The sequence below is a fragment of the Elephantulus edwardii genome, unplaced genomic scaffold (assembly GCF_000299155.1).
Source record: "Elephantulus edwardii isolate Elephantulus edwardi_28Jun2011 unplaced genomic scaffold, EleEdw1.0 scaffold00082, whole genome shotgun sequence".
Lineage (NCBI taxonomy): Eukaryota > Metazoa > Chordata > Mammalia > Macroscelidea > Macroscelididae > Elephantulus > Elephantulus edwardii.
The window spans coordinates 2,880,320-2,896,741 of NW_006399832.1; the positions used below are offsets into that span (position 1 = coordinate 2,880,320).

At 37.5% G+C, this 16,422-nt stretch overlaps 1 protein-coding gene and 1 pseudogene across 1 annotated transcript in view; both read right to left on the reverse strand.

The window, feature by feature from the left end:
* The window catches only part of AP3B1 (adaptor-related protein complex 3, beta 1 subunit), a 358,199-nt gene that overhangs the window by 193,885 nt on the left and 147,892 nt on the right, over positions 1 to 16,422 (reverse strand). The window lies entirely within an intron of this gene.
* On the reverse strand, positions 6,678 to 7,823 carry LOC102867308 (annotated as a pseudogene).

Here is a 16,422-nt window from a genome sequence, read left to right on the forward strand (position 1 = left end):
AAACTCGCTGCAGGGTTAGCTAGAGCCTGTTTCAACTCAACAGTACTTTATATCTAGTGCAATTAATCAAAAAGGCCATAAAAATACACAGAATCACTAAGCCTTATTCTTTAACAAGTTTTGTAATTATATCTCAAGCAGACAGATGAATACTGTGACTGTAGCAATGGGCTCAAGTACATCAGAAATGATGAGGCTGGCAAAGAATAGGACAGAGTATAAATCTCTATGGATTCACATGGTCTCTAGGAGTCATATTCAATATGACAGAACCTAACAATCACCATATCTTTTATTCTTACTCATAGCAACCCTATCAGACAGAACAGAACTGTTCTACAAGGTATCTAAGGCTGTATATCTTCACAAAAGCATAATACCACATCTTTCTCCTCTTAGTGGTTTAGTAACTTCAGGCAGCTGACCTTTCAGTTAAACACCAAAACTTTAATCCCTATCAGACCAGGACCCCTAGAATCACAACGGATAAGGAAAAGTAGTTTAAAAAATTAACTCCTAGGAAGGTAGAAATAAGAAAAAAGAGAAACTGAAAAAACATAATAGACAATATAAACCCTAATTACCAGTAGATTAAAACTAAATTATCTAAATACATCTATTAAGAGATGAGTGAAGTGAAAATCATGACACAAGTATATAGCAAGAATGGTTAGATTGTACTATAACATCAGATAAAGTACAGAGAAAAGAGAAGAGGGTAATCTATCAAAAAAGTTACGTACTTTATAGTTCCATTTCCAAAGTATTCTTAAAACGACAAAAAAATCACAAAAACAAGGAATGATTAATAGTTGCTGGAGGTTAAAGACAGGGAATGGAAGTGTATTATCAAATCCTTCTGGGTGATCCTTCTGGTGAGGGGAAACGTTATGAATATTATGGTTGAGCTGCAGTTTTGCGAGACGTTAGTTATCCACCCTCCTTAGGATATACAATTGAAAACAAAGTCACTTATCTCTCGGTGGTACTTAAAAAGAGGGTAAATAAAATATACTTTTACATGAAGGCTAAATTTGGATGATTGCTCTTTTAGCAAGCTCGTGGCCAAATTAATTATATTAAATGCATTTTTGTTGTTATATGCTGTTGAGTCCTATGTAATTCATAACAACTCTACGTACAATAGCTCTGAACCCTGCTCTATCTTGAGGCAAGTGCATCGACTCCAACACACCAACCCCTCTATTACCTAAGTCACTGAGTCAATTTATCTCATCCAGGGTCTTCCTATCTTGTGCTCTCCCTCCACCCTTCCAAGTATGATGTCTGTCTTCAAGGACTGGACCCTCCTGGCAACATGCTCAAAGTACGTGAGATTTCAAAATCCTTGCCTCCAAGGAGCACCCTTATTTCACCCTCAGCAGGACAGACCTGTTTGTTGTCTTAACAGTCCATAGTATGTTCAATACTCTTCTCCAGCACCAAAACTCAAAGGCATCAATTCTTCCATCATCCTTATTCACTGTCCAGCTCTCTGATACACAGCAAGTAATTGTAAAGGCCATGCCTGGATCAGATACACCTTAGTCTCTAGACTGACATCATTGCTTTTTAGCACTCTGGAGGTGTCCTTGACAGCAGATTTAACCAATGCAATTAGTCTTTTTCTTGGCTACTAAATTAGTACATCAAAAAAATAATACCTAAATAAATTGTCTACATATAACAAGTCCTCTATAATCTCTAGTCCAATAAAATATTTAAACTCCACTTGAAACTGCTATATGGTGAAACTGCTGTATTAACAAACTCATTTTAACACATTATTCAAATGCATATAAAAGGCTGCTCTTAATAGGAATTTATTCAATCCATTTCTGTTCCACAGTCAATTAACATATTTTAAAGTTCAATTAAATTACCTTAACAAAGAACATATTTGTATTGCTTATTTTCATGCACAAGTACTTAAAATTATCATAGTAATTTTAGCAAAAAGATTGAAAGATTTTTCTTTCATTAGTATCTCTTTTGTGTACTTATTTACATTGTTTCCAGATTCAAAGATCTTATATAGTTGTCAAGAAACAGTTCTATAAATCAATACTTCAGGATGTGTTATACCAAAGGTGTGTAAACTGTTTTGTAGCATGTATTAATATATAATTTAGCATACTTTCCCACATTAAAATAAGTAATTGAAAATGACACATTTAAAGTTTAGCAACAGAATACTAAGTTAGTTAATGAGAAAAAAAAATCTGCTGTTTAGAGTTAAAATAGCTTGATACCACTGTAAGAAATAAAGCATTACAATATCTGTCCCTAAGAAACTTCCTCTTCAATTAAAAAAAAAAATAAATTAGATTTGTTACTACTTCCACAAGATGATGTCAGCACACCCCTCTAGATTCAATTCTGCTGTATTGTCTCTCTCTCAACTTTCATTGCCATTAAGCCAGAATCGACTCACACTTGAAGATGGAACCAAAAGGGGTAAAAAAAAAATAAAGATTTTTAAATGAAAGGAAGATGTTTTAAAGATGTTAATAAAGGAACAAGAGCGGCCCTCCCTACAGACTTCACCACAAGAACTAGAAGGATGTAATTCTTTAAGCTGGTGGGAAAAAATACCACAGTTTTTGTTAAATGGAAGGAAGATATTTTAAAGATTTTATTACATGAGAAGTCCTCCTTATAAAAAATGTTTCTTATGTATTTGTAATTTATTACTGTTAAGTTTCTGTGTATAATATGTTGTTAGTACTCAAATAATTCACCTTTGTATTTATAGTATAGCTTTTATATAAAGCTTATACAAAAGGAAAAAATGTTTACTTTACACTGGTTTGCACACAAAATTGTATATATTGTGTTTCACCGACATACACTGTTTCTCATATTCCAACATTCACATTGTGTTTCATAGGATCATTTCTCACACCCTGTGTTTTATAAAGTTGTAATTGGTATTAGTCCATGACATGTGGCAGAGGCAAACTTTAGCAGGGTAGCAAGCAGAAATAGGAACTTCATAACATTATTGGTGGGACTGTAAAAAGATAATACCATTCTAGAAGGCAGTTTGGCGTTTCCTCAAAAACTTAAATATAGAAACCCCATATGATCCAGCAATTTCACTGCTAGGAAAAAACATCAAGGAAATCAGAAATGAGACACAAATGGAGACTTCTCCGTCAATGTTCATAGAAGCATTATTCACCATCACAAGAACACGGAAACAACCCAAATATTCAACCACAAACAAACAGATTGAGGAATTGTGATGCAGTCACATGATGGAATACTACAAAGAACTTAGAAGCAAAGATTGAGAAAATACTACATAACTTGGGAGAAAATGGAAAGTATTATGCAGAGTGAACTCAGTCTCATAAGGACAAATATTGTATAAGTCCATTTTATAAAAATAGAAGGATAACAAGCACTTATTGGGACACAATGGGGGCAGTGGTGGGAGCAGAGGAGGATGTGTAAGGGGGAAGTCACAAGGTCACACAATTTGGTAGGTGGAGGAAGAGACAAAAGGAAATAGGAAAGACCTCACAGGGACCTTTTTAAAAAAGACAGGTTAATGGTGAGCATAGTTCAATGATGATAAATTTTAAAGCACAATGTATGGGAATAACCATATGAAACATAATATCAATGAAAGAAGGTATAAAATACACTTTATACAAATTTTATTTAAAAATAAATTTAAAACAAAGAAATATGAAGGACAGCTACCTGGTCAATTGACTGGAAGAGATCCATAATTATTCCCATCTACACAGAGTGTGGAAAATTATCAAACACTATCACTAATATAACACAAACGCAAAATTCTATGGAAGATTATCCAAAAATTACTAGAACAGTACTTCTACAAAGATGTCACTGACAAATGATTTTTCTACAGTCAGTAGGTTTTCTTTTCACACTACTAGAAAAAAGGTTTTTATGCACAGAGGGACATAATCTTTAGAAGATCACATTCATTGATGTAATCCTTTCTCGGTTGTGCATTTCTGGCTATATTTGCCAGCCTCTTTATAACATAGACTAGACCTTCTAATTTTAGGCTCATTTGTCTTTTTTTTGATCCTTATAATTATAGAATTTACCCCTAGTTCTCTGACCCACTTTGAGTTGACTTTTGTGTAAGGTGTGTGATGTGGATTCTGCTTCAGTTTTCTGCACTAGCACTCTAGTTCTTCCAGCACCATTTTAAACTAATTTCCAATAGTATAGTACTTGAATCGATCTTTGTGGAATGTGTGTTCTCAAGATTTCAAACAATCAGAATTGGTAGTACAGAATGAAAGCTAGATATAAATAAGTGCTAAGGGGCCTGAAGGGATAGTGACAGCACTTTTGGATGTTAACCAAATCCATAAAAAAGACAGGCAGTGCCCTCCCATAAAAGTTTACAGTCTCAAAAATCCAGTGGAAAGAAACTTTAAGTCATACTTGACACGACTAGAGTGGGGGTTCTCAGTCTTACTATTTTTTTTATCTTCTATATTTTTAATGGAATTTTATTACATTCTGAACTTGTAATCTTTTTTTGTAGAAGATTGCAAAAGGTGTCAAAAGCTATTTTTTAACAAATCTTCGAACAGTGGGGCTCATTTAATAAGAAGGGACTAAGTAAGTAAATCAAGGTGAGTTGAGAGGGCAGTCAGGCTCCGACAAAACTCGCGTTTTCCAGTGAATTCTGAATCACAATGCCCCTAGTAGACAGAGCAGAATTGGGGTATCTAAGACTGTAATCTTTATGAAAGCACACTGCCACATCTTTCTCCCTTAGAGCGGCTGGTGCATTAGAAAGGCTGGCCTTTTAGATTGTAGCCTAATGATTACACTCACTGAGCCACCAGGGATCCTCACGTTACACTGTTGCTAGGACACAGAGATTCTATGTGTGACAAAATGAAATACTATTCAAAATCCTGTTATTTTCACAGTTGCTAAATCAGAGTCTACCGCTGCACCCTTTTGGTCAATCCGTCTTGTTGAGAGCATTTATATCCAATGCAATAGTGTCCATTCCAACTCATAGTGACTTGCATTGAGCAAGCTGGCTTTTAGGGAATCTCAAAGGCCAAAGTCCTGAGGAGCAATGATGTCATGTTAAAGACTAAGGTGTGCCTGACTCAAGTCATAATCTTTCTAATCATCTGCTATGCATGTCAGAGCTAGACAGTGAATGACAGAAGAATCAATGTCCTTGAGCTGTGGTCTTGAAAAAGAGTACTGAATATCCCCAGGAATACCAAAAAAAAAATGAATAAAAAAATGTCTTTGACAAAGTGCAGCTAGAGTGCTCTTTGCAAATATAGGGGGGAAGGCTCGTCTTACATACTTTAGACATATTTTTAGCAGGGAAACTATTCCTTGAAAAAGGACATTATTCTTGAAAGGGTGAAGAGTCAGCAAAGAAAAGGAAGACCTTCAATGAGATGAACTGATATACTGATGGCAGCAATAGGCTCAAGTATGTCAGAAATGAAGATGGCACAGGATAGGACAGGATCTTATCTGTTGTTGATAGGATCTCTACGAGTCCTACTTTGACAGCAATAACAACACTGGGATCTGGAGGCCAGAAATCCTTTTGGGAGGAGACCGTCCTCTCTCTTGGCAGAGGCTTCTACCACAGATCTGTTAGCAGCCAATCTGTTATGCTCTTTGAGGAACTCTTTGAGGGGACTAGAATGAAATGGAGGAAGAGTGGACGTTAACATCAGGGGATCCACTTTCATCTCTAATCTTGAACCATTTCTCTTTGTCGCCACCAACCATACCCATAATTAATGCAGTCAAGGGAGTGAATCTAAGGCTCTTCCTGTGAAGTCCACTCCAAGAGGCGGGGATGGTTGGCCACCACATCCCTCATTTTATCACAGTCCATTCCCACTCCACTCCCTAAACTAAGATCAAGCCTAAAGTTCCCAAAGCTGGTATCCAAGACCATTTTCCCAGCGAGGATGGGGTGGGGTGGCTGGTACTGTCCCATATCTGCATCTATGTCCAGCTTCCAGCTTTTGGAGAACCTCCATCACTCGAAAACCAAACTCGTTCCTCTGGAAAATCTGACTCCTTGCCACCCTTGAGGACAGAGTAGAACTGCCCATTGGGTTTCCAAGACAGGAATTTTCCCAGAAGCAGACTGCCATGTCTTCTTTCTGGGCACAGCTGATGGGCTGGTACTGCCCCTTCCTCACCTTGGACCCCTTAACCACTGCACCATTCTCCCACATGAGAAACCTGTCCCAGATTCTGTGAGGTGCACACACACACACACAAGAACAACAATAAAACCCAAGAAAATTTGAGTCTCATTTTCTTCAAACAACTGGCTCTTTGGCAGGAGGGGGAGCAGGGAGTATTTTCAGGAAGGGCAAAACACATTTTCCCACTCTGCCATTTGCCTTTTCTTCTTGCCCCAGTCTTGCAGAACTAGCACGAGTCTTCTCTTTCTGTGGAATTCAGAGTGACATGAGGTAGAGCATTCCTTTCAACATGATCCAGACTCCCTGGGGATGCAGAATTCTAATGACTAACCCAGCCAGTGTGACTTGCTCAGAACCTCAGACACTCAGAGTTCTAAGAGGGTAAGAGGCAAGTGTCTTTGAAGCCCAGTAGTATCTCTAACTTGGGAGCTTCCAGGATCCTGGGGTCTGAGCAGCGCTGTGGACCCAGGGTAATTTTCAGGGCTTCAAAGTATAGGCAATGATGTCACTGCACCGCAGCACCGCCTCTGCTTCCACACCGATGGGAGTCTGCAGCTGCAACACACAGAAGTTGGCCACGTCCAGGTCGGTGGCTCCAAATTGTGCCGTCACCTGCACATCCTTGTGCAGCGTGAAGCACACCTGGTGACCAGCCATGGCTAACAGGCTTCAGAGATAGCGCTCTCACAGGGCACGGGCCTGCTGTTACTGGGACTCCAGCGACTTCTCCATTTCCAGGGCTTCCAGCTTCAGTGGAACCCTGCGACCACCAGGGGCAAAACCTCAGCTTGTGCCATCAGGGCCCCGGGGCAGCCCGAGCACAGGGACTGGCTGGGGCGCGAGGTGGGTCAGTAGACTCTGCACTGTCCTGGCACACAGGCTGGGATCTGGGAGGGTGCTGCGACTCTGAATGGTTTCTCTCTCTTCCTCTGTAGGGCACACTTGATTTGGACAGCATAGCCAGATAAGGATGTAATTTGCCAAAGATCAGACAGGGTGTGTCTGTGTCCATGCGGGGCCCCGGCGCCCACACTTCCACACACACCCCCGCTGCAGAGGCCTGGGCGGGCCCCCACGAGCCACCGAGCCCTCAGTCTTATTTTTTTAGCATAAAAAAATGCAACACTGTGCACTGGTGCAGCCTATGACAAATTACTGGATCTTTTCTTTGTTTTAATTAGTAACTATACTAAAAATGTTATACAGATCAACTCAGATTAATGAAGACTATAGTTATTAGCATGCATTTTGTATTATAAAATATTCTTACTACCAGACAAAATAATCACATTTATTACTGTGTGTCCTCAATTCTATTTCACCTCATAAGGACTCATATGCTCTGTAGGAACAAGTAAAACTTCCTCATAAGGTTTCTAAGGCTGTACTCGTCACTAAAGTAGATTGCCATAATTTTCTCCCTTGGAGTTATAACTGGGGTTCCAATTAATAGAACTTTAGGGGGAAACACTAAGTCATGAGGGCCACAGAGAAACTATTACTTTCTTGTAAGTTAAAAATTCATAAACAGTCAAATAGGCAGAAAAGTGTTCCTTCAAAATTATCCCTCAGAAAAGATTGAGGGTTTACAAACACACCATGAAGTTCATACAAGTGCTTCATTCTTAAGCATAATATACTGTTTGGGGACCACATTGCATGGAAACAATTTTAATCAAAAGTCATTATAAATGCTTAAAAATCATCACAAACTACATTGATTAAAAATTTTAAAAGTCGGGACCAGACCAAGGGAGGACCGGAGAAAGGGCAGACCCGAATAAGTGCAGACCAGAGCAAGGGTGGCAGGCCACCAAAAGCTGCCTGCCAAAAGCAGACTTGACAGCTGGAATTTGAATAAGACCCATCATATGACCAATCAGCGAGAATCTGCACACATGCTCATCTTGTGGATGTCTCTGTGCATGGCCTGCGCACAGCAAGACCCTACACATGTTTCCCACACTCAGGCCTACATTCCACACCCTGTGCTTATGCCCATGGTTACGCCTCTACACTCTGCCTTACATCACCTCACCTCCAGTCAGTAACTACCTTTAGTCTGGAAAGCCTTATCTGCAACTCTTATAAACAGGAAAAGCTGTTGTCACAGGCCTGAACGGAAACTTTCCTGCCCGACCTTTCTGTGGAGCAGTCACTTCAAATCAAGAACGTATTCTTGGCTCAGGCATGGAAAACTCTACCACAGTAATGTCACAAAAGAAGCAGGATACCTACCTAACACCCTACACAAGCCCAAACAAGATGTCACCCCCAAAAGTGACACAGTATAACTGGATTTCATTGGATTTCCTGAAGCCAGAAAGTCTGATGAAACTTTCTGACAAAGAATTAAAAATAAAAATGGGTGACTATTTTCTACAGATGAAAGACACACTTGAAGGTCAATTACAGGACACGGCAAGCAAAAACCAGAAGAAGCTTAAAAAAAAAAAAAAGCAATCCAAAACAATGCAGAAAAAAAAATGAGGCATTAAAGGCTTTAGAAAAATAAGAAACCACGACCCAAAAACAAGGTCCAATGTCTCAGGAGCTGTCAACATGATGGAGGGACACATGAAAGAGCTGAAGAAATAAAACAAAGAACCAGTGAAATAGAAGATGGTATTGTTACCAATGATCTGCTAGAGCAAAAAGCAGAATCAAGAAGGAAGGAAAAAGAAGAAAACCTAAGAATAATGTGGGACACCATCAAGAGAAATAACAAGCGCATCACTGAAACCCCAGAACAGAAAGAAGCAAATAAAGACACTAACAAAGGTGTGGAAGAATTCCTAGAAGAAAACTTTCCAGGCATAATGAAGAATGACAGAATATATATTCAAGAAGCTGAGCAAAAACCATAGAGAACAGACCACCCCCCCCCCACGAAAAACATCAAGGCATATCACAGTGAAATCTACCAGAAACAAAGATAAGAGGAAAATTCTGAAAGCAGCTAGGGAGAAAAAATGACTAACCTATAAAGGAGAGCAGATAATATTATGTGCCAATTTCTCAACAGAAACCATGGGAGCAAGACGATGGTGGAGTGACACTCAAAGAACACAACTGTCAATCAAGAATACTATACCCAGTAAAACTGTCCAACAAATATGAAGAAGAGATCAAGATATTGCCAGAAAAACAGAACATAAGGGAGCTTGTAAAAACAAAACAAGCATTTCAGGAAACACTAAGAGATGTCCTTCTTACATAGGTACGAAAGCAGGATGGACCAAATTAACTAGCAAAAACACCAAAAAGAACTCAACAAAATGAAAGCAATAAAACCATGCCTCTCAATAATCACCCTGAATGTAAATTATTTAAATGCATCACTGAAGAGAAAAAGAGTAGCAGATTGGATAAAAAAAAAACCAAAATCCATCAATATGTTGTCTACAAAACACACACCTAAAAAATGAAGACAAAGACTAAAAATAAAAGGATGGGGGAAAATATATCAAAAAAATGACAACCAGAAAAGATCAGGAATAGCGATATTAATCTATGATAATATAAATGTCAATGCAAAAACCATCACAAAGGACAAAGAAGGTCACTACATAATGCTTAAAGGATCCGTAGAAGAAGACATAACAATAACAAATATCAATGCACCAAATGAAAGACCTGCAAAATATATTAAACAAACATTAACAAAACTGGAAAAGGAAAGAGACAACACTACTATAGCAGTTGGAGACTTCAATACACCACTCTCAAGACAAGACAGAACTACCAGAAAGAAACTCAACAAAGATGCTCAAGAGAATTAAACTACACAATAAACCAAACTGACCTCTTAGATATTTATTTATAGGCTAAAACACCAAAAAAAGCACCTTCTTCTCCAATGTGCATGGTAAGTTCTCCAGAATAGATCAGAATTTAGATCACAAAGCAAGCATCAATAAATTCAAAAACACTGAAATGATAAAAAGTATCATCAAAGACTACAATGACATTAAATTAGAAATTATTAACTAGAGAATAAAGGAGGGGAAAAAGCATACATTTGGAAGCTAAATAACACCTTGCTTGAACATGAGGGCACTAGAAGAAATAAAAAATTAGAACGTTTCTTAAAACAAATGACAATGAAAACACCACTTACCAAAACCTCTGGGAAACAGCCAAAGTAGTAATCAGAGGCCAATTTATGATAATAAGCAAACACATCAAAAGGCAGGAGGAAATCACCATTAACTCTCTAATACACCATCTCCAACAAATTGAAAAAGAAGAGCAAGAAAACCTGACACCTCTAAAAAAATCTGAAATTATAAAAATTAGAGCAGAAATAAATGAAATGGATAATTAAAAAACAACTGAAGCCATCAACAAAACTAGGAGTTGGTTCTTTGAAAAGGTCAATAAAATTGATAAATCATTAGCAAAACTTAACAAAGAAGGAAAAGACATAAATAATCCTAATAAAAGATGAAATGACCACCATCAAAACAGAAACAACTAAAATAAAAAGGCTACCAATGGAATATTATAAAAAAACTACACTCAAACAAATATGAAAATCTAGAGGAAATGAACAAATACTTGGAAATTCACAACTTACCCAAACTGACACAAACTGAAAATGGACACTTAAACAGATCCATTAAAAAAGAAGAAATTGAAAAGATAATAAAGCAACTTCTAGCCAAAAAAGAGCCCTGGACCAAAAGGGTTTACAGGTGAATTTTATCCAACATGCAGAGAAGAACTGCCACCAATTCTACATAGACGACTGCAGATAATAAAATGTTTAAAAAAGATGGAATTCTCCCAGACTCATTCTATGAAACAAATATACACTTGGTACCAAAGCCAGGTAAAGACATTATCACTCATGAACACAGATGCAAAAATCTTGCATAAAATACTGGCCAAAAGAATCCAATGATACATAAAAAAACAAACAAACAAACAAAAAAAAAACCCCAAACAAACAAACAAAAAAACCTCACCATGACCAAGTGGGATTCATAACAGATATGCAAGGATGGTTTAACATAAAAGAAACAATCAGTGTAAATCATCACATTAACAAAGCAAAGAAGAAGAACCACATTATCCTATCAATTGACGCAGAAAAGGCCTTTGACAAAATGCAACAACTTTTCCTGATTAAAACACTCAACAAAATAGAATTAGAGGGGAATTTCTTCAACATAGTAAAAAGGATTTATGCAAACCCGAGAGCCAACATTGTTCTCAATGGAGAAACTAAAGGTATTCTGTTTGAGAACAGGAACTAGGCAAGGATGTCCACTATCTCTTCTCCTAGTCAATATGGTATTGGAAGTTTTAGCAATAGCAGTAAGATAAGTGAAGGAAATAAGAGGTATCCAAATTGGCAAAGAGGAGGTAAAGTTATCTCTTTATGCAGATGATATGATAGTATATGTAGACTATCATAAAGACTCAGCAAGAAAACTACCAAACATAGTTCACCAATTCAGCAAAGTGGCAAGATACAAGATTAACATATAAAAATCAATCGGATTTCTCTACAGTGACAAACAGAATACAATGCTGGAGCTGAAAGAAAAAAAAAACCCCAATACTCTTCACCATAGCTAATCACAAGATTACTTAGGAGTAAATCTAAACAGAAGTACAAAGAATCTATTAAATGACAATTACAAAACATTACTTCAAGAAACAAAAAGAAACCTGGGGAAATAGAAGAATATCCCTTGCTCAGGGATAGGAAGACTCAATAATTGTGAAAATGACAATACTACCAAAGGCAATTGATACGTTCAATGCAATCCCAAGACAAGTATCAATTCCATTCTTCAATGAGATGGAAAAGGCAATCTCCAATTTCATTTGGAATGGAAAGACATCCCGAATAAGCAAAACACTCCTTAAAAATAGAAAAAAGGTAGGAGGCATCTCCCTCAGTGATATCAAATGCTACTACACTGCCGTGGTACTGGTATGATGAAAGACACATAAATCAATGGAACAGAATTAAGAACCCAGAAATCAGCCCATCTACCTATGTTCAACTGATTTTTGACAAGGAGATGAAATCAGTAAAGTGGGGAAATGACAGCCTTTTAAACAAATAGTATTGGCAAAATTGGAAAACTAACTTCAGAAAACTCGAGGAAGATTCACAACTCCCTCTATCCACAAAAATCAACTCAAAGTGGATCAAGGACCTAGGACTAAAACCAAGGACTGTAAACTTCATTAGAGAAAAGCTTGGAAGAACTCTAGAAGCCCTAATCCACAAAATGAAGTCTTCCAAGCATCCTGAAAAACCAACAACAAAGAAAGGATAAAATAGATGAATAGGACTTTCCAATAATCAAATCCCCATGCACATCCAGAATCTTCTCCAACAGAGTGAAAAAAGGAAGCCATAGACTGGGAAAAAATATTTGTCAATGACATGCCTGATAAGGGACTTACATCTAGAATTTATAGACTACTTGGGTGCTAACAACAAGATAAAGGTAAACAACCCAATTGAAAAATGTGCATAGGATATGAACAGACATCAAAAAGGACATTCAGATGGTGAACAAACATATGAAGAAATATTCAAAATCCCTAGCTCTAAGACAGATGCAAATCTAAACACCTATGAGACATCATCTCACCCCAGTAACAACAGCAAAATTCAACAGAGCAGCAAAGAACAAATGCTGGTGAGGTTGTGGACTGTTGGTGGGAGTGTAAAATGGTGCAACCACTATGGAAGTCAGTATAGTGCTTTCTCAAAAAGTTGCAAATAGAAATACCACTTGACCCAGAAATTCCACTACTGGGAATATATCCTAAAGAAACCAGAACTGACACCAAGACATATGCGCCCCCATGTTTACTGCAGTTTTGTTCACAATAGCAAAGAGTTGGAAAGAACCCAAGTGCCCAACAACAAATCAATAGAGAAACTCTAGTATATTCACACAATGGAATGCTATGCTGCACTGAAAAGCAAAGCACTCATTAAATATACAAGATGGATGACCATGGAGGACATTATGCTGAGTGAAATATCTTGGTCACAAAAGGATAAATACTATATAGTACACCACTGTTGTAAATAGGGACTGACATCAGGGTTGGGGGGACCTTAGAAAAGAGGGGATAAATAATGTATACTGCATTGAAACAGATGAGGGACAGAAATATTTAAAAAGAATATATAATTAGGCATTATTTTCATGAATAATAAAATAATAGAAATAGTAATAGAAATGCATGGTAAAGTGGACTGTGGACTTGGGGAGGGTGCGAAGGGGACTGTATAATAATGAAAGAATTTTCTTTTTCTTTTCAAAGAAAAAAGTAAACTGGCAGGGAGGGGTGGGCAAGGAGGAAAATGTGCAACAATAAATGAGAAAAAAATTAAATGGGAAGAATATGCTGTATAAAAAGAAAAAATTTTTAAAAATTTTACAAGTCTTCAAAGATCATTTTTTTAAAAAGAATGTTTTTGTTGTTGTGTGCTATAGAGTCGCCTCTGACTCACAGCAACCCTATCTACAAGAGCCCTAAACCCTTTTCTATCTTATGCCAACCTTATTGTCTCTGACACACCTATCCCCCTTTATCCCAGTCACTGAATCGTTGAATCGATCCATTTCATCCAGGATAGGGTCTTCCTCTCTTGCGCTGTCCCTCCAACCTCCCAAACATGAGGTCTCTTTCCCTCTCTAAGGACTGGTCCCTCCTTGCAACATGCCCAAAGTATGTTAGATGAAGTTGCATAATCCTTGCCTCTAAGGAGTACCCCAGTTTTACCCTGTCCAGGATGAACCTGTTTGTTCTCCTAGCAGTCCATGGTATTTCAACACTTATCGCCAGCAACACAGTTCAAAGGCATCGATTCTCTATCATCCTTAGTCATTGTCTAGCTACAGAAATAATAAAGATGTGTACTTGCCTCTCATGTAATCTGTTACCTCTGAAAACGACTCAGCCATTTCTGACTCGACAGCACATAACAACATCAATAACTAAACAAGTAATAAATTCTTGTAGTAAATAAATTCTTTTGAGAATAAATAATCTTGTAATAAATAATAAATTCTTTTGAGAATTACAGTTTCTTTAAAAGAAAACCAAACCTCTCTGTCTGAAGACACTGAAAAGCAAAAAGAACATTAAAGAGTTATACAGGTAAAACCTAAAAGAAGGCTAATACAAAAATCTGACTGACATTTGGGGTTGTTTTCCTTCTAAAAAGCAAGAATTATTTATAGAAAAGAAACAAATATGCAAGGTTTTGAAGTTGAAGGGAGCTGTCAGCAGGTTCACACAAATACAGAAACAAAAATTAAAGGTCAGGGGCAGGCCTGTATGTTAACAGTAAGAAAATAAAAGCTAGTTTTGACCCTTCACACCACAGAATTGAGGAAATTAACTAAACTGGGATAGTTAATACTGTCACCCTCTACTGGCAGTCTGTAGGGAGTTGTGCTGTTAATTCAAAGTCATTAACATAGACACTAACTCAAAGGTGCTAACTGTGGTGGTTCAAATCCATCTGCGGGGAAAAAAGATGGGCAATCACCTCCTGACAATTTACAACCTCCAAAAGCTGCTGAACAGTCAGCTATTCTATAGGTTGGTTTCAACTCAAAGAAAATGAGTTTGAGTTTCTGAGTAACATATTAGAATACCAAACTGCCAAATTTACTGTCTTTGGACCAGTCTAATTCATGGCAAATTTCTATCAGTCTTCCAAGGCTGGAAGAAATTACTTTATCTTTCCCTGTAGAGGAAATGGTGGGATTAAACTTCCAATCTTTTGGTTACCTATCCAATATTTAATCTACTAGGCCATCAGCATTCATTCAAACATTACAAGTGAACCAAAAATCACTGTTATTAATTTGCACTTAAAAAGGGGACCTTTAGTGGTTTACTTAATAGGGAGTTTTACTGATAATCCAAAGATGCCATGCTTTTTGGCAGTTCAAATCCATCACCATTTCCTTGGGTTAAAAATTGGTAATTTTCTTCCATGCAATTTATAACCTCCTAATATCCATTAGAGGATCAGCTATGAGTCAATTCCAGGTAAAAGGCAAAGATTCAAGACAGTTCTCATGGTGTGGTGGTGGTAGTTGTTGTGTGCTGTCGAATCACCTGTTACAGAGAGACCCTATATGGGTAGCACACTACTGTTTACAAAGTGTCAAGAGATGGGCTTCTGAACTAATATTTGTTTTTGTTTGGGTGCTTGTAATATGTGTATGTTTACTTAGTAGGAATTCATGTAGTTGTTTGTTGCTGATATGAACTTTCATCATCATATCAATAAAATAAGTTTTAAAAAGTAGCCTCCTTTTGGAGGGGCCTAAGACAACAATGTGAATAAATCAGTAAGCAAAGAACTTCTGAAACACAATACGGAAGTGTGAGGTATCCTTGAGGGTCTTCCTCTCTTTCTCCCACCCTCCACCTGTCTATGCATGAGGTCTCTCTCCAAGGAATAGCCTCTCCTAAAAACATGCCCAAAGTATGGGAGATGAAGATTTATCATTTTAATTTTTAAATGTTTAAAATTTTAAAATTTTATTATTTTGTGTGTGTGTCAAATTGGATCTGACTGGTACAGGAGGAGATTGCCCCTCTCATCTCCAGCAGAGCATCTGGTGGATTCAAACCGCATGGCTCTGGGATTGAGGTTAAGTAATTTTTAATTAAGAATTTATCATTACTATCACATACAGGCAAAATATAATTGACAATTATCCAAAAGCAGTTAGAACAAGACAGCAGTTGACAGAGAATCAGAAGTTCAAGGACAGTTTAGGAGAGATCATGACAACAGGGATAGTACTGCTGATACCAGACAGGTCTTGGCTCAAAGCAGGGAATAACAGAAGAATGTGTATTTGTGTTGTACTGACTATGGAAAGTTATTTCACTCTGTGTATCAGAACAACCAACCAGAAACTGTTGTAAAAAACAAAGCAAGAGAGTATCACATGATTTAAAATCAGTAACTGTGTGTTAATGCCTTTGCATGTCTATCTGTGTTTCATTGACTATGCAAAGGCATTTGACTGTGTAGATCATAACAAACTGTGCCTGACTCTGAGAAGAATGGAAATCCCAGAACACTTGATCGTTCTAATGTGAAACTTATACTTAAACTACAGAACAATCTCACTGATTTCACATGCAAGCAAGATTTTACTGAAGATTATCCAAAAACAACTGGAACAGCACATCAACAGAGAACTAC